At 47.2% G+C, this 25403-nt stretch overlaps 1 protein-coding gene across 10 annotated transcripts in view; it reads left to right on the forward strand.

Annotated features, from left to right (window-relative positions):
• Window positions 1-25403, forward strand: part of sema4ba (sema domain, immunoglobulin domain (Ig), transmembrane domain (TM) and short cytoplasmic domain, (semaphorin) 4Ba) — a 505268-nt gene that overhangs the window by 318801 nt on the left and 161064 nt on the right. Inside the window, exon 1 of one of the 10 annotated variants that reach the window (XM_070858290.1) lies at window positions 13964-14137. The exons of 8 other annotated variants lie outside the window; for them this stretch is intronic. The gene's annotated coding sequence lies outside the window, so the exon portion shown is untranslated. Of the gene's footprint in view, window positions 1-13963; window positions 14138-14599; window positions 14796-25403 lie in introns of those variants that run through there. One more of the 10 variants, XM_070858292.1, reaches the window with a different exon arrangement.

The raw sequence follows: 25403 nt of genomic DNA on the forward strand, positions 1-25403 counted from the left end.
TCAATCTGAGACTGGTCAGTGTACCTCAATCTGAACCCGGTCAGTGTACCTCAATCTGAGCCCAGTCAGTGTACCTCAATCTGTCAGTGTACCTCATTCTGAACTCGGTCAGTGTACCTCATTCTGAGAGCATGGTTGTGATGATGGCGGGTAAAATGCAATATGGAAATTGTTGCCCATTAACAACACAGATGAATAAAAGCTGTCAACCCTCGTTTTGTTAACTTTGCACTTCTCAAATTCCACTCTCACTTATTATGTTCTCAATGTTAATAACTTTTGGGGGATTTCCTCTGGTGACCATCCTTATAAAATAAAAATCTTACATCGGCAAGCACTCTATGTCAACTGTTTCCATTATAAATTCCCATGTCTATATTTATAATAGTTTTTACTGTAAACTTTTCACACGATAATTACAACTCCCCATCACAATGACTGAGTGCCACCACTGGTGGGGAAGTGTAATTACATGAGACACGTTTACATCGTCAGTTTCCATTTTAAATGTGGACGCAGGATAATGGAAATATATTAAAAATAAGGACATCAAGATGGGGACTGGATGACACCTGTGACCTACTCCAGTTATCCCCTTCACTGTGACCGTACTTCAGTTGAAGACTATACTTGGTCTTGACTCCCTGTGTACACTGCATATTAGAGGGAGCAGCGTGTGGTGGCCCAGCCCGGAAATCGGCGCGGTCCCAGCCTGCAAGACCATCAGCAGGCCGGGGCCATCGGACGGAGCAGTGTGCAGCGTGCTGCTGCAGGAGGGCGACGGCTGCGGAGCCAGGTCGTTGATTGCAGAGCGGGCAGGCACAGCAGGAGGGGTGAAGGAGCGGCAAGAGTCCGCAGAGGGAAGTGACTGGGGCCCAGGGGAGGCGCGAGTTTGGGGCCCAGAAGAGGCGAGGGCCCAGGGGCAGCACGGCCCAGCCCACACTGCGATATGTGTGCACTAGGTCCGTGCAGCAGAGCTGGTCTCCAGTCGTCCTGGTTAATCCTTGCCACTGGACCAAGACCTCGCTCTGTCAAGCCCGTGTGGTGGCTGGTGTGCAACGGCCACCACACGTTAAACAAATCCGAACACAGGCATCTTCCACCCTTCAAGCTGTGGTTCGGGACCTGGAATATTAGGTCCTTCAATGAGGCACCTGTGAACTCACCAGTTTTTAGCATGGAAGCAAGTCATCCTCGTTTCGAGGGAATGCCTATGATGATGAACACTGCATATAGTGTAGAAATGGCATTTCTCCCTTAGTCTCGTTTCATAAGGGAATCCTTGAAGAGTCAAGCAGCGTGAACCTGAGTATTGCCCCATGACATCAACTTGACTCAGTTGGTAGCACTCTTGCCTCCCGGTCAGAGGTCTGTGAGTTTAAGCCACACCAGCACTCACTTGAACATGTCACCCATGGACTTCGAACTGTTGGAAGTGTGGTTCTCTGATACAACATTAAAGCAAAGTCCATCCAGACTTTCTGCAGATTTGGGTGGCCCATAAAGATCCCACCACACTATTTGTAGAAGAGTAGTGAGTTTTTTACAGTATTCTGGCCAACTTTTCTTCCACAGCCAATATCCTCTTAAAAACAAATTGACTGGCCATTCATCCCAGGGTTGTTTTGCGGGACATGACTGGTGCAAAATCGCCCCCACATTCTCCTGCATAACAATTGCTGCACTTCGAAAGTAATTCATTGTGTGAAGTGCTTTGAGACGTTTCAACGTGAAAGACCCTTTAACTTCAAGTACTCATATTCTGACAAAGGGTCACAGACCTGAAACATTAACTCTCTCTCTCTCCACAGACCTGCAACGTTAACTCTCTCTTTCTCCACAGACCTGACCCACTGAGATTTCCAGAATTTTCTGGTTTTATTTCAGATTCCAGCATCCGCAGTATTTTGCTTTTGAAATTATATTATTATTTAGCAGATTTCCTTTACTATTCTTCCTGTGAATTCTTTACTGTCATGTATCTCACATTAATGTATATAACTGTATCTTACCATGCTATATATGACTGTAACTGGATATGACCTGTAACAATAAGCATACCTTACCACCAGGGGTGCACTTGCAGGAGACACTCCATACCTGTCCCACTGAGGTATATAAAGGGAGGTCTCGGGCAAGTGCAGCACTGGAGAGCTGGAATTAAAGGTGCAGGTCCTGAGTGACCCTGACTTCAGCATGTGCCTCATGTAAGTCAGTACATTAGAGTCAGGACTTAACAGTGGCGACGAGTTACGAGATCACAGAATCCACAGAATGGCTACCAACAGCTCAGATGAGAAATACAATGCTGGAGACAATTGGGATGACTTTATAGAAAGGCTCCAGCAAAGCTTTGTGACCAAAGACTGGCTGGGCGACGATAAGGTAGACAAGAGAAGAGCCCATCTCTTGACCAGCTGTGGCTCGAAAACGTACGCTTTAATGAAAGACCTGCTGGCACCCAAGAAACCAGCAAGCAAATCGTTTGAAGAGTTGAGCACACTGGTGAGAGACCACCTGAAGCCAGCGAGCAGCCTACACATGGCCAGACACAGGTTCTACAACTACAGACGCTGTGTGGGCCAGAGCATACCCGACTTCGTGGCGGAACTTCGGAGGCTGGCTAGTTCATGTGAGTTCCCCGATGAACTGAGGAGAGAAATGCTGAGAGACTTTTTTATTGAAGGACTAGGCCATGCAGGCATATTCCGAAAGCTTATGGAGACTAAGAACTTGACTGTAGAGGCAGCAGCACTGGTCGCACAGACGTTCTTGGCAGGCGAACAAGAAACGAGGCTGATCTATACTTCGGGTATGACAACCAACGAGGCATTGGAACAAGGGGTTCACATTGTGAAACAAACCGCTACCCCCACACACAGACAAAGGCAGGAGAGCAGGCCTTCAACAGCAGACTGTGGCGCCAGAAGCCATCAAAATCAAGGGCCACATGAACGGCCGATCACACCTCATCAACCCACAATGCGAGCAATCAACAACAGATTGAGAGACGCTCAAGAGAGATCAGCCAGACGCAGCTCATCCTTCGGAAACAATGGAAACGGTCTGTGTTAGAGATGTGGGGGAAGGCACTCAACCAGGGTGTGTCGATTTCAGCAAGCCATTTGCAGAAACTGCAACTACACAGGACACCTGGCATGTGCAGAAAAACAGCAGCTTGGCTGGTATACGAATCGGAAGGGTCGGAAAGCGGACCAGAAGACGGTTGGAACAGTGCACGGGACGCCAAGGTACAGCGGGTCAACACGATCAATGTCCACTGTTCTTACACCAAGACGCCTCCAATTATGATGAGGGTTCTACTCAACGGGATACCCGTCAACATGGAACTGGACACGGGGGCCAGTCAATCCCTCATGAGTGTTCAACAATTTGAACAGCTGTGACCGCACAAAAGCAACAGACTAAAACTCACAAAGATCGACACCAAACTAAGGACTTATACTAAAGAAATCGTCCCAGACCTTGGCAGCGCCATTCTCTCAGTCACACACAAAGGGATGGTGAACCGACTTTCCCTGTGGATTGTCCCCAGGGATCTCACAGCCCTGTTGGGGAGAAGCTGGCGAGCAGAACTTAATTGGAAATGGGATGATGTTCACGCCATGTCGTCAGAGGAACGGACCTCCTGGTCAACAGTTCTAAGCCATTTTGAACATCTCTTTCAGCCAGGTGTGGGCATCTTCAAAGGGGCTAAAGTTAGAATCTACATCACACAGAATACCAGACCGGTCCATCACAAGGCTAGAGCTGTGCCTTATGTGATGAGGGAAAAGATTGAAAACGAACTGGACCGGCTTCTGCGGGAAGGCATAATTTCTCCCGTGGAATTCAGCGACTGGGCAAGCCCCATCGTCCCCGTCATGAAGCCTGATGGATCCGTGCGAATCTGTGGGGATTACAAGTTTACCATAAACAGAGTCTCCCTACAGGACCAATACCCGCTGCCCAGAGTGGAGGACCTATTTGCCACGTTGGCTGGAGGAAAAACGTTTCTGGAAACTTGACCTCACATCTGCGTATATGACACAAGAACTGACCGAAGAGTCTAAGCTACTCACCACCATCAACACACATCGAGGCCTTTTCATGTACAATCGATGCCCATTCGGCATCAGGTCGGCAGTTGCTATATTCCAGCGCAACATGGAGAGTCTGCTCAAGTCCATCCCGGGGACGGTTGTATTTCAAGATGACATACTGATCACGGGCAGGGACACCGACTCTCATCTCCGCAATCTTGAGGAAGTACTAAGTCGATTGGATCGGGTAGGCCTAAGAATTAAGGGCCCCAAGTTTCCACATGATTTGCTCCTGATTTTTAGGAGCAACTGGTGTAGAACGGAGTATCTTAGAAATCGGAATTCTCGCCATTTAGTTTGCTCCAGTTCTAGTCAGTTGGAACAGTTTCACTTTGGAACAGAATTTCTTTTTCAAAAGGGGGCGTGTCCGGCCACTTACGCCTGTTTTCAAAGTTTCGGCAGTGAAAACTTACTCCAAACTAACTTAGAATGGAGTAAGTGAAGATTTTTGTACGCTCGAAAAAACCTTGTCTACATTTTAGAAAATCAGGCGTAGGTTACAAATCAGGCGCAGGGAATGGGGGGAGGGGGTTTAAAGGGAAGTTTACAAACATTAAACACTTCAGTTTTACAAATAAAGAGCCATCATCAATAATAAATGATAAAAACATCAATAAATCAACCAATAAATCAATCAAAAAAAATTAATAAGAAATAATTTTTTTTTAAATCAATAAATAAAACATTTTCTACTTACCGACTGCAGCACCGGGAGCCCTCCAACAGCGTGCTGGGATGCCCCCCCCCCCCAGTGTGTCTCTGTCAGTGTCTCTATCTCTCTGTCTGTCTGTCTGTGTGTCTCTCATTCTCTGTCTGTCAGTGTCTGTGTTTCTGACAGCGAGGGGAGGGGGAGGAGGGGGGTAGAGGGAGAGAGGGGGGAAGCAGAGGGAGGGATGGGGGAGAAGGGGGAGGGGGCAGAAGGGGAGGGGGGAGGAGGAGAAGGGGGAGGGGGGAGGAGGAGTGGGGGGGTGGGGAAGGAGAAGGGGGAGGGAAGCTGAACGGGCCGGGCCCGAGACTACCAGATTTACAGGTAGGTGGCGTTGGGTTGGGTCGGGGGGAGCGCGGGTCGGGGGGTGGTGGAAGGGAGGTCGGTTCGGTTCGAGTCGGGGGGAGGGAGGTCAGGTCGGTTCGAGTCGGGGGGAGGGGGGGAAGTGGGAGTCGGGTCAGTGTCGGGTCCGGTCCAGAGGCGGGGGGCGGGGGAGGTGGGAAGCTGGAGTCGGGTCGGGTCCAGTCTGGGGGGTCGGGTCCGGTCCAGGGGCGGGGGGGGGGGGGTGGAGCGGGAGTCAGGTCGGGGTCTGGTCTGGAGGCGGGGGGCGGAGGGAACGGGAGTCGGGTCGGGAGGAAGCAGGAGCTGGCCGTGGGAGGAGCCTTATTCACACAGCTCCAGTGAGGCCATTGGGCCAGGGCTAGGGGCTGCGTGCTTCGGACCCCTCCAACATAGTTTTGGGCGCCTGGAGCTACTGCACTTGCGTGCCCATTGTAGCGTGCATGTGCAGAGGTCCCGGCACTGTTTTCAATGCTGGGACCTGGCTCCGCCCCCTACAGCTCCTGCTGCGCTGTGCCGAGCTGCAAACGACCTGCAGGGAGCTGGAGAATCTGGAAGTTTTTTTAGGCGCACTTTGTGGCGTGAAAAACGGCGTCCAGGTCGGGACTGCGCCGTTCTAGGCGCGACTTGAAACTTGGGCCCAAGAAATCCAAGTGTCTGTTTCTTGCGCCTGAGGTTGAATTTTTGGGCAGAAGGATTGCCGCTGATGGAATCCGCCCAACCGAATCCAAAACCGAAGCGATTCGCCTGGCACCCAGGCCCCGGAATGTCTCGGAACTGCGCGCCTTTCTCGGGCTACTCAATTACTTTGGGAACTTTATGCAGAACTTGAGCACGCTGCTGGAGCCTCTCCACGTGCGACTCAGAAAGGGGTGCGATTGGTTTTGGGAGGGACGCCCAAGAATGCGCCTTCAATAAGGCACGCAACCTTCTATGTTCCAAGAGTGTTTTAGCCTTTTTTGACCCAGGTAAAAAGTTAGTCCTTACGTGTGATGTATCAGCGTACGGGGTCGGGTGCGTGTTACAGCACGTCAATGATGCGGGTAAATTGCAGCACGTTGCTTATGCCCCCAGGTCACTTTCGCGGGCGGAGCGCGGGTACGGTATGGTTAAGAAGGAGGCGCTCGCGTGCGTGTACGGTGTCAAAAAGATGCACCAATACCTTTTCGGGGCCAAGTTTGCGTTAGAAACCGACCACAAACCCCTTACATCCCTACTATCTGAGTGCAAGGCAATCAACGCCAATGCCTCGGCGCGCATTCAGTGGTGGGCACTCATGCTGGCGGCTTACGACTATACGATAAGGCACAGACTAGGCACAGACAACTGTGCCGACGCGCTTAGCAGGCTACCCCTGGTGACCACAGAAGGGTCCAACGAACAGGACTGTGAGATGGTCATGGCAATCAATGCCTTTGAATCCACAGGTTCGCCCATGACAGCTCGCCAAATCAGAGCCTGGACGACCAGCGACCCCACGTTATCTCTAGTTAAAAGATGCATTTTAACCGGTGACTGGGCAGAGGCTCGTGATGCCTGCCCCGAGGAAGTCAAACCCTTCCATAGGCGCATGCATGAACTCTCACTACAGGCAGACTGCCTGATGTGGGGCAGCCGAGTAGTTATGCCCTTACGAGGCAGGGAAGCGTTTGTTTGGGAGCTCCATCGCGAGCACCCGGGGATCGTCCTTATGAAGGCCATAGACAGATCTCATGTCTGGTGGCCTGGCATTGACGCGGACTTGGAGCTCTGCATCCGTCGGTGCACCATTTGTGCCCAACTCAGTCATGCCCCCAGGGAGGCCCCCCTAAGCCCCTGGCCCTGGCCCACCAATCCGTGGTCGCAGGTGCATGTAGACTATGTGGGCCTATTCATGGGCAAAATGTTCCTCATAGTCGTTGATGCATTTTCAAAATGGATCGAGTGCACCATTTTAAACTCGAGCACCACCTCCACCACTGTGGAGAGCCTGAGAACCATGTTTGCAACGCACGGCATTCCTGACATATTGGTCAGTGATAATGGCCCGTGCTTCACCAGCGCAGAATTTCACGATTTTATAGTTGACCACGGTATAAATCACGTTAAGACGGCACCTTTCAAGCCGGCCTCCAATGGCCAGGCAGAGCGAGCAGTGCAGGTCATTAAACAAGGCATGCTCAGAATCCAAGGTCCCACGCTGCAGAGCCGCCTGTCACGACTGCTGCTAACATACAGATCTCGTCCGCATTCGTTGACTGGGGTTCCCCCCGCGCAACTATTGATGAAACAAACCTTAAAGACCAGGCTCTCGTTAATCCTCCCAGACGTGCATGAAATTGTTGAGGCTAAGCATCAAAAGCTAACTGAGTACCATGACCGAAATTTGAGGGGGAGGTGGAATGAGATAGGGGACAAAGTGTTTGTGCTAAACTATGATCGGGGTCCCAAATGGCTTGCAGGGGCAGTAACAGACAAAGAGGGAAACAGGCTACTGGTTGTACAAATGGACAAGGGCCAAACCTGCCGGAGGCATGTAAAAAGTAGATTCACTGAAGAACCAGAGGCAGACTACAATGTGGAACTCACACCACACCTGGTGGACAGACAGGTGGAACAACCTGAGGAAAGGGCAGTCTCAACAGACAGCCCAGGCAAGATACCAGCAATCACACCGAACGAAACAGACAGCCCAGACGAGATACCAGCAATCACACCGATCGAAAAACAGGCACCAAGGCAAACATAAGAACATAAGAATTAGGAACAGGAGTAGGCCATCTAGCCCCTCGAGCCTGCTCCGCCATTCAAAAAGATCATGGCTGATCTGGCCATGGACTCAGCTCCACTTACCCGCCCGCTCCCCGTAACCCTTAATTCCCTCATTGGTTAAAAATCTATCTATCTGTGACTTGAATACATTCAATGAGCTAACCTCAACTGCTTCCTTGGACAGAGAATTCCACAGGTTCACAACCCTCTGGGAGAAGAAATTCCTTCTCAACTCGGTTTTAAATTGGCTCCCCCGTATTTTGAGGCTGTGCCCCCTAGTTCTAGTCTCCCCAACCAGTGGAAACAACCTCTCTGCCTCTATCTTGTCTATCCCTTTCATTATTTTAAATGTTTCTATAAGATCACCCCTCATCCTTCTGAACTCCAACGAGTAAAGACCCAGTCTACTCAATCTATCATCATAAGGTAACCCCCTCATCTCCGGAATCAGCCGAGTGAATCGTCTCTGTACCCCCTCCAAAGCCAGTATATCCTTCCTTAAGTAAAGTGACCAAAACTGCACGCAGTACTCCAGGTGCGGTCTCACCAATACCCTGTACAGTTGCAGCAGGACCTCCCTGCTTTTGTACTCCATCCCTCTCGCAATGAAGGCCAACATTCCATTCACCTTCCTGATTACCTGCTGCACCTGCAAACTAACTTTTTGGGATTTATGCACAAGGACCCCCAGGTCCCTCTGCACCGCAGCATGTTGTAATTTCTCCCCATTCAAATAATATTCCCTTTTACTGTATTTTTTCCCCAAGGTGGATGACCTCACATTTTCCGACATTGTATTCCATCTGCCAAACCTTAGCCCATTCGCTTAACCTATCTAAATCTCTTTGCAGCCTCTCTGTGTCCTCTACACAACCCGTTTTCCCACTAATCTTTGTGTCATCTGCAAATTTTGTTACGCTACACTCTGTCCTCTCTTCCAGGTCATCTATGTATATTGTAAACAGTTGTGGTCCCAGCACCGATCCCTGTGGGACACCACTAACCACCGATTTTCAACCCGAAAAGGACTCATTTATCCCGACTCTCTGCTTTCTGTTAGCCAGCCAACTCTCTATCCATGCTAATACACTTCCTCCGACTCCGCGTACCTTTATCTTCTGCAGTAACCTTTTGTGTGGCACCTTATCGAATGCCTTTTGGAAATCTAAATACACCACATCCATCGCTACACCTCTATCCACCATGCTCGTTATATCCTCAAAGAATTCCAGTAAATTAGTTAAACATGATTTCCCCTTCATGAATCCATGTTGAGTCTGCTTGATTGCACTATTCCTATCTAGATGTCCTGCTATTTCTTCCTTAATGATAGCTTCAAGCATTTTCCCCACTACAGATGTTAAACTAACCGGCCTATAGTTACCTGCCTTTTGTCTGCCCCCTTTTTTAAACAGAGGCGTTACATTAGCTGCTTTCCAATCCGCTGGTACCTCCCCAGAGTCCAGAGAATTTTGGTAGATTATAACGAATGCATCTGCTATAACTTCTGCCATCTCATTTAATACCCTGGGATGCATTTCATCAGGACCAGGGGACTTGTCTACCTTGAGTCCCATTAGCCTGTCCAGCACTACCTCCCTAGTGATAGTGATTGTCTCAAGGTCCTCCCTTCCCACATTCCCGTGACCAGTATTTTTGGCATGGTTTTTGTGTCTTCCACTGTGAACACCGAAGCAAAATAATTGTTTAAGGTCTCAGCCATTTCCACATTTCCCATTATTAAATCCCCCTTCTCATCTTCTAAGGGACCAACATTTACTTTAGTCACTCTTTTCCGTTTTATATATCGGCAAAAGCTTTTACTATCTGTTTTTATGTTTTGCGCAAGTTTAATTTCGTAATATCTATCGTTCCTTTCTTTGTTGCTTTCTTAGTCATTCTTTGCTGTCGTTTAAAATTTTCCCAATCTAATCTCCACCCACAATGATTCAACATTTTGTTCATTAGAGCCAATATCATCTCTCACAACTGCCCTGGTATCATCCTTTATTAACAGAGCTACCCCACCTCCTTTCCTTTCTTGTCTATCTTTCTGAATTGTCAGATACCCCTGTATGTTTAATTCCCAGTCTTGGCCACCTTGCAACCACGTTTTTGTAATGGCCACCAAATCATGCCCATTTGTAATGATTTGTGCCGTCTACTCATTTACTTTATTTCGAATGCTGCGTGCGTTTAGGTAAAGTGTTTTAATACTAGTTTTTAAACCATGATTTTTAGTTTTGACCCCTCCTGCAGCCCCTTTATATTCATATATATTGTCCCTTCCTATCACCTTGTGGTTTACACTTACCCCAGTGCTACTCTGCTCTGTTGCCTCCTGCCTTTAGCATTCTTTCTTGGGGTCCTGTTCATCTGCACTCTCACCCACTCTAACTAGCTCAGAGCCCTCTCCTGGGTTCCGAATACTTCTCGCATTGAGGCACCGAACTTTCAGGCTTGCCTTTTTATTACACTTTGACCCTTTAGAATTTTGCTGTACATTGGCCCTTTTTGTTTTTTGCCTTGGGTTTCTCTGCCCTCCACTTTTACTCATCTCCTTTCTGTCTTTTGCTTCTGTCTCCATTTTGTTTCCCTCTGTCTCCCTGCATTGGTTCCCATCCCCCTGCCAAACAACTGAACCACAACTAAGATGCTCCACGCGAGAGCGCAGACCACCTGAGAGACTGAATCTATAAAGGCAATAAGACCTTGGGGGAGGGTGATGTCATGTATCTCACATTACTGTATATAACTGTATCTTACCATGCTATACATGACTGTAACTGGATATGACCTGTAACAATAAGCATACCTTACCACCAGGGGTGCACTTGCAGGAGACACTCCATACCTGTCCCACTGAGGTATATAAAGGGATGTCTCAGGCAAGTGCAGCACTGGAGAGCTGGAATTAAAGGTGCAGGTCCTGAGTGACCCTGACTTCAGCCTGTGTGTTGTGTAAGTCAGTACATTAGAGTCAGGACTTAACATTTACAATCCAACATTTTTTGTGACTCTACTGGAATTCTTACTCTCCACAAAGCTTTGTTGCATTTTTGTTCTGAGTAAGTGTTTCTAACGCACAACTGATTTACCAAAGGTCCCATCACTTACACTAAGAAGCTACTGAGCCGGTTGACGGTGTTAAAGCAGTATTATTATAGCTGCTTGTCATGATTGGATGACTTTCGGATGATTCCACTAATGAAATCCAATTTCGCAAAATTAGCTGCAGCAAAATCACTCAATTTTCATCAGTCAATAAAATCTACAAAAAAAAGTTATTGAAAAGAAGAATAATGTGTCGTTAAGAATGTCTCCGGGTAACTGTATCACCTTATTTTGAAAAGGATGGCAGGTTTCACCCAAACGTTATCTGCAAACATTGAAGGAATGTGTTTAGGGAAATAAAAACATGCAGATACTGAACATTTGCCAGTTCTGATGAAGGGTCATCGACCTGAAACGTTAACTCTATTTCTTTCCACAGATGCTGCCTGACCCACTGAGATTTCCAGCATTTTCTGTTTTTATTTCAGATTCCAGCACCTGCAGTATTTTGCTTTTGTAGATACCGAACCATTGGAGATAGCAGATACCTGTCTCACTAGCCCCCGCCCCGCCCCGCCCCTCCCACCCTGCCCTTAATCTTGCAGAAATTTGTATTCCCACTTCGAATAAAAACTTCTACTCGGGTCTAGTAATATTTTCGCTTTCTGTTCGAGAAAGGAGGATCATTTTAACTCTGGACCCGAACAGAAAACCAAGTCCAAGTGTTGTGGATTGGCTACCCTCATATCACCTGCCTGATTTACCATTCCGCCAAAGTCAACGGAAACATAATGGGGCAGGCTGTGTATAGCGGGTACGCGTGTAACGGGCGGGTGTGCGTGTAACGGGCGGGGTGCGTGTAACGGGCGTGTAACGGGCAGGGTGCGTGTAACGGGCGGGTGTGCGTGTAACGAGCAGGGTGCGTGTAACGAGCAGGGTGCGTGTAACGGGCGGGTGCGCGTGTAACGGGCGGGTGTGCGTGTAACAGGCGGGGTGCGTGTAACGGGCGGGGTGCGTGTAACGGGCGGGGTGCATGTAACGGGCGGGGTGCGTGTAACGGGCGGCCAAGCTGCAACTGCTAACTATCCCCCCACAAGTGGAAACACTCTCTCTGTATCCACTCTATCAAAACCGTTCATCATTTTAAAGACCTCGATTAGGTTTATGGCTTACACAACAAGGCTGTACCATATTTAAGTGTCTCTAAACCAAGCGAGTGAGAAATCTACGCAGGTAGAGCTTCTGTTTGCCCAATGTAGAGTGTACACTCTCTCCCATAGGGACACATCCCACTCATCACAGTCAATAGTTATTGCAAGAGATCGGGAGAAATTTGGTGTACATAGACTTTCAGCAAGCCTTTGACAAGGTACCACTGCGAGACTACTGGCGAAGGTTAAAGGGTATGGAATTGGGGAGAATTTAGGCAGAATATAGTATCAGGCATTTTAAACACTTTGGGCTGGATTTAGTGTCGTCTGCTGCCCCTCTTATCGCCCCGGGCGACCAGCTTCCAGCACCCTGCCGCGACATTCGGTGCCGGTATTGCCGGGGCACGGAGCATTACCGCCCGGGAGAGGCGAGCCGGGGTGCAACGCCCCTGGGTGTGACACCGGCTCGACTTTTGGTTGCTGCCCGACCCGTAACCCCCCCTGCAGGGAACGCCTGTGAAAGCGGGCGGTCCGAAGTGTAGCAACCTCAGTGAGGTAAGTAATGTCGACCTCAGGGAAGCGTGTTGGGTTTTTTTGCGATTTATGTTACGGTGACGTGAGCTATGCTTGGGAATGTTTTTGGTGTTTTTTTCCAGGGTTTTTTTAACCCCCAGGTGCTCTGAGGCCGGCTGTTTCGCTCGGTATTTTCCCGTGCTCAGCCGGCCGAGCGCCCTAAAAGAGGTGTACCTTCCTTAGGCCCCGCTCCAAACTCCGGGCCCAGCTGATGAATTTTGCCGCTCCGATCGGGACACCGCACGACTGGATTTCTCCCCCTTTGAATTGGGAACGATTCAGAAGAAAATATTTAAATTTGTTGAATGGTAAATTGGGAGAAACGCCGCAAGAAATGTGCACAGTCACTTGGACCCTGAAACGTCAGGTTCTCATGCATCCTCTGAGGTGCTTTTCCAATGGAGAGGCAATCTCTGTTTATCCAGCGGAGGGTTGAGCTGTAGAGGCCAGGAAAGGTAACTGACCCCATCCTCAGTCAAGATGATGGTAATGGACCACAGCACAGCTGTTGGGGGGGCGGGGAACCCCGATCGCGACCTCTGCTCGGTGACCTGTGCTGGGGTGTGGACGTCAGGTGAGGGCAGCGTGGGTCTCCACTGTGCTGGCCCTCACAGTGGAGACGGGTGGTCGTAACTCAAGAAAGGGAATAATGGCAGCTCGGGCAAGGTTTGGCAGAGCGCTTGGTACCCGTGGCAACATTTGCAGGAGGAGAGGGAAGAAAAGTGTCAAGGCAGAAATTGAATCGGAGAAGCTTACGGCACAGAAGGAGGCCATTCGGCCCGTCGAGCCCGTGCTGGTTCTTCAAGCAGTTGCGCTCAGTCCCACCTCCTCGCTCTGCCCGTAACCCTGTGAGCTGCTGTTCCTCAAGTACCTTAAAACTCTGCTTCAAAATGATTTATGGAATTGGCCACCACCTCCTTTTCAGGTGGAGGGTTCCTGAGTCCAACAACTCTCACTGTAAACATTTCTCCTCATCTCCTCCCCAGATCTGTTTCCAGTGGTGTTCAATCCTTGACCTCTGGTTATTGACCCACCCTCCAGAGTAAATATTCCCTCTGATCAGAGCCTCTCTTCATCTTCTATTGGTCGGCAAAATATTTGCTGTCAACGAAAGGGTACTTTTTGAAGTGGGATTGGGCGGCAGTGTGTAAAGTGAAGCTTCTTTCTGAGTTTGTTGCGCCAATTAAAAGTTAAAAGCACTGGGTTTCGCTTGGGCGTGTTCCTTGGCTGCTGTTGCAAAGATTAAACAAATACTGCAGCCTTCTTCCACACACTGCGTCTGTAAACATTCCATCAGCCCCAACCCGTAAAACACTGGCATTTTATGGAAGGCTTTTCCGTGTATTGACTCAACTCTTTGGGGGATTTATTCTAATTGCAGCGATTGTAACCTTCGCCTGCTCTCCCTTGACATTTATTTCACCCCATTTGCCAAGAAAACACAGAGATTCAGAAATGATGTGAGTATGCAGTTGAAACATTTTGTTTAGTGCCTGGAATTGATTATTGTTCGATCCTTTTGCGTGTTTGGACTAAGATTGAAGTGGAGATGATCGTGTATTTGAGAATTCTCGCCTTTCAACGCAGCATCAGTCTGCCATCTGCCAGAGAAAATTACTTGTGTTTGAAGAAGCAGCAGATAGCCTGTTCAGAAGTGGGCTTTAGTGTGTAAGGAGATCTGCAGCCTTTCCCAGTCAGTGCCTTCTCTGAAAAGTGTCTGTTGTGAGTTCAGTCGCCAAAGAAACTCTGGAAAAAATCCATTGCTGGACATAAATAGTCCCTGCCATTCAATACAGTCTCATCTGTCGTGTCCTCTGACTGTGGCACATAAACTGCGTTACAAAGACTTCCCGAACTAATATTCCCAGTGCTCAGAAAGGAGCTTTATTTTGGTTTAATTTTTTTCTCAAGTCAGGCTTCCCTTTGTTTAGGAATCGCCAGTCAGTCAGTAAAACATTGGAGCAAGGGTTTGACTCTGTGCCCATCTGATTCTGTATCAGTTTGCAAAGCACAGATTTATTTGAGACTTTAGACTCTGGTGTGTCGTGTTCTGTTACAGTGCTGCTCAGTGAACTTGGTCCGACAGGGGATCCGATCTACTACACGCACATTTTGTTGGTAAGTTAGCATTACTAAGTTAAACTACCGTCGCTTAGTATTTCCACTGGGATTCATGTTACTGAACAGTGCAAGTGTAACTAACTAACTGGTGTTTGCCCCAAGCTGCATCAAGCTGGTTTCTCAGTAAATGCTGGAGGATGATTGTGTGTGTGATGGTCGTTATAACTGCACGCTTACCGGGATTACTGTCTTAACACGGAATGCTTCTCTTAAATCCATATACCTTCTGCATTTATCATCATCATAGGCAGTCCCTCGGAATCGAGGAAGACCTGCTCCCACTCCCAAAGTGAGTTCTCTGGTGGCTGAACTCTGGTGCATTTATCACTGAGTTCTGGATCAAGGTGTTAAATGAACCCACCAACATGTAAACTAGTTCCACGCGGTTATTGGAAGCAAGTCTTACAAATGGCCAGTGGTGAAGTGCAGACCCTTTTTGGAGTTTGTTTGCAGCTGTGCAAATGGCTGTGTCGCTTTTGCAACAGGTCTGATTGATCTGTTGCTGCAGTTTGTGTAGACCTCCAGATACTGCAAATGAACTTGTTCAGATTGGGTGGGGGGAGATTTGCTGTGCTTTTATCTTCAAAGTTTTATCTTCAACAGTTCCAGAGGATTATTTGTTTATTTCCAGGTGATAAAATCAGGCCACACAAGCTGGGTCTTTTATTTTAAACCCTGTGAGTCGAGGGCGGGGGTGTGGAGGAAGGGGCTTGGTTGGGAGGGGTTGTTACTATAATTTTCAGAAGCCTGAGGAGATGTAACATTCCTCGCCGCTGTATCATTTTAATAATGTGTTTTTAGTGGAATTTGTGGAAATAGACTGAGTTCCTGTTGTGGAAGAAGTGTGATGGATCGTTAATTATACAGGTGATTTTAAAAGAGGCGCTTCTTTCATTTAGATTACTTTCCTTGTTTAATTCCTGTGAATTGCAGACATTTCCGTAGAGAAGGCAATCCCACCCATTGTACCTGCGCTAACATTCCCAGCAGAGCTACCTACTCTAATCCTGCTCTTCCCCAAGTTGTACAATATTCTTTAAGTGTTTACTTCCCTCTTTAAATGGCAATAGCCATCTGAAATAATGCATTCCATTTTCTAATAATCCTTTCAGTGAAGAAGCTCCTTCTAACCTGCCTCTTTATATTTCTGGTCCATATCCTGAGTTTAGGCCCCTTGAAACCGATTTATCAACCAGTGGAAGCACTCTGTCACTATTTACCCTCCCATGATCTTTCCTAATTGTGAAGGCTTCCATTAACCTTGTTTGCTTCAGTGACAGGTCTTTAAGTCTCTCACTTTAATCTGTCCTTTCGTCCTTGGTATCATCCCAGCCAATCAACGTTGTACAGTCCCAGAATTTCCTGGAACTTCTCAGCGCAACTCCGGTGTAGGAGTGGAGTTACGTCTTTGATTTCTCCTGTGGAAATTTGCGCATGACTGACTTACACCCATCTTACACTGAAACTCTGCTATGCGGTAAATTTCCTCCGTCGTTTGCCCCGGGTTCTATGGTAACTCTGCCGCTCATTAACATCACCCCGCCCCCATGCAAAAGGCCCAGGTTATGCGAGTTTCCTGCATGGACATGAGTAATGCGCTGGTGTAACTTTACACCCGACAGAACGGGACCCATAGGTCACCTGACATCTTTAAAAAATTGATTTGTTCCTGGGATGTGGGCGTCGCTCGCGAGACCGGCACTTATTGCCCATCCCAAATTGCCCCTCGAGAAGGTGGTGGTGAGCCGCCTTCTTGAACCGCTGTAGTCCATGTGATGAAGTTGTCGTAGCAGTTTGGTACAACTGAGTGGCTCGCTGGGCCATTTCAGAGGGCAGTTAAGAGTCAACCACATTGCTATAGGTTTGGAGTCACATATAGGCCAGACCAGGTAAGGGCAGCAGATTTCCTTCCCTAAAGGACATTAATGAACCCAATGGTTTTTAGAACAATCCGGTAATGTCATGGTCACCATTACTAATAGTAGCATTTTAATTGTAGATTTATTTAGTTAACTGAATTTAAATTCCCCAGCTGCCGTGGTGGAATTTGAACACGCGTCTCCGGATCAGCCCAGGCCTCTGGATTACAAGTTCCGTAATTTAACCACTGTGCTACTGTACCCCCAAACATTGACATCGTTGAGCAGTTTCAGCCTTGGAAGAGGCTCCACACATTGTCACGTTATTTCTGCAACTTCACAGTGTTTATTCTTGTGATTTTTGTTGAATTCTGTTTTCCTTCGCCCCACCAATAGCGACATAGTCTCCAACCCCTGGACCTTTCCACCCATGCCCTAAACCCTCTGCCCCATCACCTTCTCATCCTCCTTTAAAAAATCTTTTCAAACACCATCCCGTTGACCGAGCATCTCCTGCTAATTGGTCTTTTCCCAGATCAGCACCCAGGTCCTTCTGGGAATTCACTTGGGATGTTTTGGGCTGGATTTTCTGCTTTGATATTTTTAGGGCACTAATGGCGCTGGGGCGGTAAAGTTAGCTCCCGGAAACAGTTTGCGTCTCAGTAAGTAACATTGGTCAGCTGGGCCCTGCGTCGAGGGTGCAGTGCTAAGGGAGGCGTTGCACCCCTCTCTCGGGCGTTAGGATGGGAAACTCCCGAGCTAAAGAGCCGGGCCAGGAGCGTTCCCAGAGACGCCTGCGGGGGAAAGAAAAAACCTAAATAAAACATTCCCAGAACATGTCCACGCCAACACAACACAAATCGCAAGAAAAAAACAATCACACTTGCCTCAGGAGTCCGTTACCGACCTCTCCGCTGTCGGGATCGTCTCACCGCCTGATTTCCCAGGCAGTCAGTGCGGGGCGCGCTTCGGGGCGTATGGGTCAGACGGGAGTCAAAACTCGCGCCGATGTCACAACCAAGGCGTCGCTCCCGGGCAGTGCTCCTCCACACCGCCACTAGACCGGACCCGAGGATCGCTGTGGGGCTGACACATACGCCCCGAAGCGCGCCCCGGCCAGAACACCTCACCACCGCCATTGCCACCGCTCCGGGGTGAAGAGCTGAGCGTAAAGGAACCGAAAATCCAGCCCCTTTATTCGTTACAGACACTGTATAAATGGAAGTTCTTCTTGACTCTGTCCCTTCTTTTGAACAAGGAAGGTAACATTTACAACTCTCTCATCCTTTGGTACAATTCCCATTTCCCCAATGCTTTGTAGCTCTGCTATTTTTTCACTCTTCACTCTTTTTTCTTTCTTCACTCGGTATTCTGGACTGTAGTCCATCCGGGCCTGATGGCTAATCATTGTTAAGCCCCATTAGTGTTTTTAATACTGTTTCCTTTTTAATGTCGAGGTTTAAGTGTGTATCCGGGATAATTTCCTTGAACAGTACGTTGCGGAACCAACCAGGGAGCAGGGTATCTTAGAGCTGGTACTGTGTAATGAGACAGGATTAATAAATGATCCCGTAGTAAAGGATCCTCTAGGAATGAGTGACTATAACATGGTTGAATTTCAAATTCAGTTGGAGGGTGAGAAAGTTGGTTCTCAAACCAGTGTCGTAAGCTTAAGTAAAGGAGACTCCAAAGATATGAGGGCAGAGTTGGCTAAAGTAGACTGGGAAAATAGACGGTTGAGGAGCAGTGGCAGACATGTAAGGAGATATTTCATAACTCGCAACAAAAATGAGAAGGAAAGACTGTAAGAGAAGGGATAACTATCCGTGGCTAATTATGGAAATAAAGGATGGTATCAAATTGAAAACAAGGGCATACAATGTGGCCAGGACCAGTGGGAGGCCGGAGGATTAGGAGACTTTTAAAAGCCAGCAAAGAACGACTAAAAAAATGATAGAGAGGGAAGATAGATTATGAAAGTAAACTAGCACGAAATATAAAAACAGATAGTAAGAGTTTTTGTAGGTACATAAAAAGGAAAAGAGTGGCTAAAGTAAATGTTGGTCCCCTGGAGGATGAGACTGGGGAATTAATAATGGGGAACAGGGGAAATGGCAGAGACGTTGAACAAATATTTTGTATCGGTCTTCTCGGTAGAAGACAATAAAAACATTCCAATAATAGATAATCAAGGGGCTATAGGGAGGGAGGAATATTATACAATCACTATCACTAATGAAGTAGTACTCAATAAAATACTGGGACTAAAGGCGGACATGTCCCCTGGACCTGACGGCTTACATCCTAGGGTCTTAAAAGAGGTGGCTGCAGAGATAGTGGATGCATTGGATGTAATCTACCAATATTCCCTGGATTCCGGGGCAGTCCCAGCGGATTGGGAAACCGCAAATATAATGCCCCTATTTAAAAAAGGAGGCAAACAAACAAGCAGAAATCTATAGATCAGTCTGCCTAACATCTGTCGTTGGGAAAATGCTGGAGTCCATTATTAAGGAAGCAGTAGTGGGACATTTGGAAAAGCATAATTTAATCAAGTAGAGTCGGCATGGATTTATGAAAGGGAAATCATGTTGGACAAATTTGCTGGAGTTCTTTGAGGATGTAACGAACAGGGTGGATAAGGAGGAACCAGTGGATGTGGTGTATTTGAATTTCCAGAAGGCATTCGATAAGATGCCACATAAAAGGTTACTGCACAAGATAAAAGTTCACGGGGTTGGGGGTAATATATTAGCATGGATAGAGGATTGGCTAACTAACAGAAAACAGAGAGTCGGGATAAATGGGTCATTTTCCGGTTGGCAAACAGTAACTAGTGGGTGCCGCAGGGATCAGTGCTGGGTCCTCAACTATTTACAATCAATATTAATGACTTGGATGAAGGGACTGAGTGTAATGTAGCCAGGTTTGCTGATGATACAAAGATGGGAGGAAAAGCAATGTGTGAGGAGGACACAAACAAACTGCAAAGGGATATTAGACAGGCTAAGTGAGTGGGCAAAAATTTGGCAGATGGAGTATAATGTGGGAAAATGTGAGATTATCCACTTTGGCAGAAAAAATAGAAAAGCAAATTATAATTTAAATGGAGAAAAATTGCAAAATGTTGCAGTACAGAGGGACCTGGGGGTCCTTGTGCATGAAACACAAAAAGTTAGTATGCAGGTACAGCAAGTAATCAGGAAGGCAAAAGGAATGTTGGCCTTTATTTCAAGGGGGATTGAGTATAAAAGCAGAGAAGTCCTGCTACAACTGTACAGAGTATTGGTAAGGCCACACCTGGAGTATTGCATACAGTTTTGGTCTCCGTATTTAAGGAAGGATACACTTGCATTGGAGGTTGTTCAGAGAAGGTTCACTAGATTGATTCCGGAGATCAGGTTGACTTATGAAGAAAGGTTGAGTAGGTTGGGCCTATACTCATTGGAGTTCAGAAGAATGAGAGGTGATCTTTTTGAAACATATAAGATAATGAGGGGGCTCGACAAGGTGGATGCAGAGAGGATATTTCCACTCATAGGGGAAACTAAAACTAGGGGGCATAGTCTTAGAATAAGGGGCCGCCCATTTAAAACTGAGATGAGGAGGAATGTCTAATGAGGGTTGTAAATCTGTGGAATTCTCTGCCCCAGAGAGCTGTTGAGGCTGGGTCATTGAATATATTTAAGGCGGAGATAGACAGATTTTTGAGCGATAAGGGAGTAAAGAGTTATGGGGAGCGGGCAGGGAAGTGGAGCTGAGTCCATGATCAAATCAGCCATGATCTTATTGAATGGTGGAGCAGGCTCGATGGGCCAAATGGCCTACTCCTGCTCCATTTCTTATGTTCTTATGAGTTATTCTTTCATATCTTTACTAGTGAAGTTTTTGCAGCCGTTTCTTACACCATAAATTAGAAGACTTTGCACTCACTTGTGCTGACAGGAGGAGGCCATTCAGCCCCTCGAGCCTGCTCCACCATTCAATTAGATAATTGTAATGTATGCACCTGTGAGTATGCTCATAGGTTGTGTTGGGAGTGGCTTAGCCAGTTGCGTGATGTTCACCAGACTCAATAAAACCCCAGCCAGTTGGTTTCGGGTGATCCACGATGAGGCAGGTGGTTGTGAGCCTGGTGGATGAACTGGTAATGTGTAGTGTGATTGTTAAACCTTTGCCAATAAACCAACTCTTTATAGCAATGTGTTGTTGTGAATTTTTAAGCAAGAACCCTTGAAGCAAATACATTACAATAATGGCTGATCTGCACCTCAACTTCATTTACACCCCCCCCCCCCTTAGCTCCATATCCCCTGATACCCGTACCTCCATAGCCCATTGGTGCAGAGAATTCCAGATATCAACTACTTTTTGTGTGAAAAATTGCTTTTTGATTTCCTTCCCCCCCTCCCCCCTCAAGTGGCCTAACTTTAATTTTAAGATTATGTCCCCTCGTTCTTGTTTCCCCCACCAGAGGAAATAGTTTCTCTGTACAGGTACAATGTCCGAAATCCGGAATCCTCGGGACCGAGTCCGTTCCGGCCTTTGGGTTTTTCCGGATTTCGGACAAAAAAAATCAATAGTCTGAAATCCGGAATCCTCGACCGAATCCATGCCGGATTTCGGGTTTTGCCTTAAGAATGTCCGGTTTTCGGACAATAATTCCGGACGACTCCATCAGCTGTGCGCAAAATGTCTGTTTTTTTGGACAATTCCGGTTTTTGGAGTTCTGGATTCGGGACATTGCACCTGTATCTGCAGACTAGCTCTATTACCTAAGGCCATTTGTCTTGCTAGGAATTTGGGCTAAATAATTCCTTTGTATTCTATGTGTGAGACCCAGCCCCAAGGCATCATTCACACATATGTGGAATGGGATTAGACTCTTAGAGTGAACTATGTAGGAATAGACATCACCGCAAATGTCACTGTGTGAAGTGTTGTCGGGGAAACCCAGATAGCACAGAGACTAGCTGGAATGAGGGGAGGGCAGTGGGCCATTTAATGGAAGGAATAATCCTCTGAGAAAAAAATAAGTAATTTCTGAAAAAGTGTTTTCTTTAAGTTAACAATGGGAGTGAATACGAATGGTGTGGCTTCTGTGAGCCCAGGTGTAAGGAGGAGGGAGATTGAGTGTAGCAGTTACACCCTGCCTGGAAGGGACAGGCTCGCTGGGGCAACTGATCTTTGCCCATCCTTCTTTGTATGTTCAAATGACTTAACCCAGACTGTACAATTTAATCCAACTCGACATATCTTTCTATATATATATTATATATATATATATAATGGACTTATATCTGATCTCTCCTAAAAGCCAAGGCCAGAATTTTCTCCAGGGATGCGGGTTGGGGCGGGACCTCCGAGGCAGGCGGGAAACCCAGAGGGCGGGATTCCCATAGGCCCTGCCAACTTTAAGCGCAGGGTCTGATTTGAATGTGAGGCCTCAGATTCAAGCCCGCAGCCAAACAGATCGCGAGGGGTCGGTTCGGGGGAGGGATCGCAGGTTTGGCATGGTCAGGGATTGGTGGGAGGGAGGAATCGTGAGTCAATGGCAGAGCCGGATTAAGGCTGTGAGGGGCCTAAGGCTATTAGGAGGGGAGCCTGTATATGTGCTTTATATTGCATACAATTCATAAAATCATCAAACAAATATCATTGGAAATTTATCCAAATTTAACAACTAACAAAAGTCAAAGCTGTGTACATTAGCAAACAGCATACAGTTCAAACATAGAGAATGGTTTCTTCCTGGCCTTAAATTGTGATATCAATCAAAACCTTCTCTGAATACATATTGTCAAACAAAGACTGGTAAGTTCCTGGCCTTGCCTGTTGCAAACAAATTACCAACATCAAAGCTATGTACATTAAAAAAACAGCAAAAAGAGCATAGAGTTCAAACAGAGATTGGTTACTTCCTTGCTTAAACTTCAGTATCAAACAAAATGTTCTCTGAATATGTCTCTTCAAACATATCGACAATAATAAACTATAAATATAATGACCTCTTAAAAAAATTATTAAAGATGGTTTGGTTGGTACATATGAATAACCTGACAGTAAATAATACATTGTCATTGTGATGACGTTATGAGGACAAATACTGACAAGTTGATAAAAGGGGACGGCAAAGCCTAATCCTCACTTAGTTACATGAACTGCAACATTTAACATTTAGGAAGCCAGGCTAGAAAGTATTTTAGTGAATCAGTTTTTCCCAAAGAAAACAGTATTCCGATGACTATCTTGACTCAAAAACTACTTGACTTGAGAATACAGGTCAGAATAACATAAGAAAAAGAGAGCAGCTAAGGGTTACAAAGGCTTATCGAAGCTGCCCTCCCCAAAAAACACATGCATAACTCCAATATAGTCTTTCAGAATTAATTTGGAATATTTCTGTTTTGCCCCTAGTAGTTTCTAGTAGGATATCTTGGAGTATCTGTGAGGGATATCGAGGGGTATCTGTGAGGGATATCTTGGGGTATCTATGAGGGATATCTGGTGGTATCTGTGAGGGATATTTAGGGGTATCTGTGAGGGATATTTAGGGGTATCTGTGAGGGATATCGAGGGGTATCTATGAGGACATACATACTCTACTAAATACTTTTAACATTTGACATTGACATCTACATTTCCACTTTCAAAAGATAAATGAAAATTCTTCATCCTTTTGTAAGCATTCACAATTATCAAATATATGATATGATGTGATATTTATACATAACTCTCTGGGTTAATTTTTTGGGGCTATTGATGCATGTTTGAAGATTGTCACAGAATTTTATACACACTTTGAGCCATAAGGACGCAATATTTTACACCTCTGAAGATATAATTATGCAGTTATAGCATCATCATCATAGATAGTCCCTCGGAGTCGAGGAAGACTTGCTTCCACACTAGAAATGAGTTCTCAGGTGACTGAAGAGTCCAGTGCAGGGCACAGGTGGGGCAGACGGTGGTTGGAGGAACGGGTGGGTGGGTGGGGCCTGGGTTGCCGCACGCTCCTTCCGCTGCCGACGCTTGGCTTCAGCTTGCTCTCGGCGACGAGACTCGAGGTGATCAGCACCTTCCCGGGTGCTTTGACTGTGATCTGATCCACCTAATGCAACTGAAGGACCTGCACAGCTTGAACAATTTTTCTAATTGGCAGAATTGTTTTCTTGCATGTGTCAGCGACCTAATCGTGCGGCGACTTGAATGGGATATTCTTGAGAGCCAAGCCCAATTTTAATTCTTTAATGTGCGCAGCTTGGCTACGCAGATTTGGAAGGTCCCACTCCATGCTGAGATAACTGCCCTCGGCAGGGGTGGAACTTGAGGTACTACAATTGATCTCAGAACTTCTGTGCCTTTTGGGGCTGGGGGAGGGGTGTGTGGGGAGGAACGCACCAGAATTCCTGCTCCTCACTGCCAGGCAGTGATCCCTGCTGCGAAGTGCACAGCTGTGGACATTGGGCAAGTTGGACACCCTCAAAGCCTCCCTGATAAAAGTGCAACATCCCCACTGATACCTGGGAGTCCCTGGCCAGAGACTGCCCTAAGTGGAGGAAGTGCATCCGGGAAGGCGCTGAGCACCTCGAGTCTCGTCGCCAAGAGCATGCAGAAAACAAGCGCAGGCAGCGAAAATAGCATGCGGCAAACCTGTCCCACCCTCCCCTTCCCTCAACGACTATCTGTCCCACCTGTGACAGAGTCTGTGGTTCTTATATTGGACTGTTCAGCCACCTAAGAACTCGATTCCGAGGGACTGCATATGATGATGATGATGAGCTGGGCTGTTATTGGTTCCTCCTCTTCCCACCAAGTCCCCCCATCCCATAATCGGACAGTCTGCCAATGCTGTCTTGTCTAACCTGGCACATGGAAACTGGATGAGGCATCGGGGGTGTCCAGCATCCATGGAACAACAGCAACTTGTATTTATATAGCGCCTTTAATGTAGTGAAATGTCCCAAGGCGCTTCACAGGAATATTATGCGATAGAAATTTGACACCGAGCCGCATAAGTAGAAATTAGCGCAGGCAAAGAGGCATGTTTTAAGGAGCGTCTTGAAGGAGGAAAGAGAGGTAGCGAGACTAAGAGGTTGAGGCAGGGAGTTAAATGATAAGGGAGTGAAGGGTTATGGTGAGCGGGTGGAGAAGTGGAGGTGAAGCGTAGAAAATAGGTGCAGGAGTAGGCCATTCGGCCCTTCGAGCCTGCACCGATCAGCCCAAGATCAGATCAGCCATGATCCTCTTTGAATGGTGGAGCAGGCTCGAGGGGCCAATGGCCTATACCTGCTCTCTTTTCTTATGTTCCAGAGTTTGGGGCTTAGGCAACAGAAGACATGGCCACTAATGGTTGAACGATTATAATCAGGAATGAGAGCACTGCAAAGAGGCAGAGGGGGAGGAGTTGGTATTGGGCAGGAGCGCTGAAGGGGTGCGATCGCTCTGACTGCCTGCTCTCCCCGCCGTCGCCCCCCTACCCCTCCGATATTCAAATCCGTCGTAGTGAATGGAACTGAATATCGGGCAGAGAGAACAACGGGTGTCAAATATGAGACCGCCCACCTTGTGTAATTCCCCAGGCGAATTTCGATCCCAGAGTCGGTGAGGGAACGGAAATTGGAGAAGGTTCTTGGAGAAGGGGAGGCTTACTTGGCGAAACAGACCAAAACCCGTCAAGTTAGCCTTCCACCACCCTGCTAATCGCACGCTACAGCACAGCTTCCATAACATTACCAAACTCAGT

This window comes from Pristiophorus japonicus, chromosome 17, assembly GCF_044704955.1.
Source record: "Pristiophorus japonicus isolate sPriJap1 chromosome 17, sPriJap1.hap1, whole genome shotgun sequence".
In the NCBI taxonomy this organism is placed as follows: Eukaryota; Metazoa; Chordata; class Chondrichthyes; family Pristiophoridae; genus Pristiophorus; species Pristiophorus japonicus.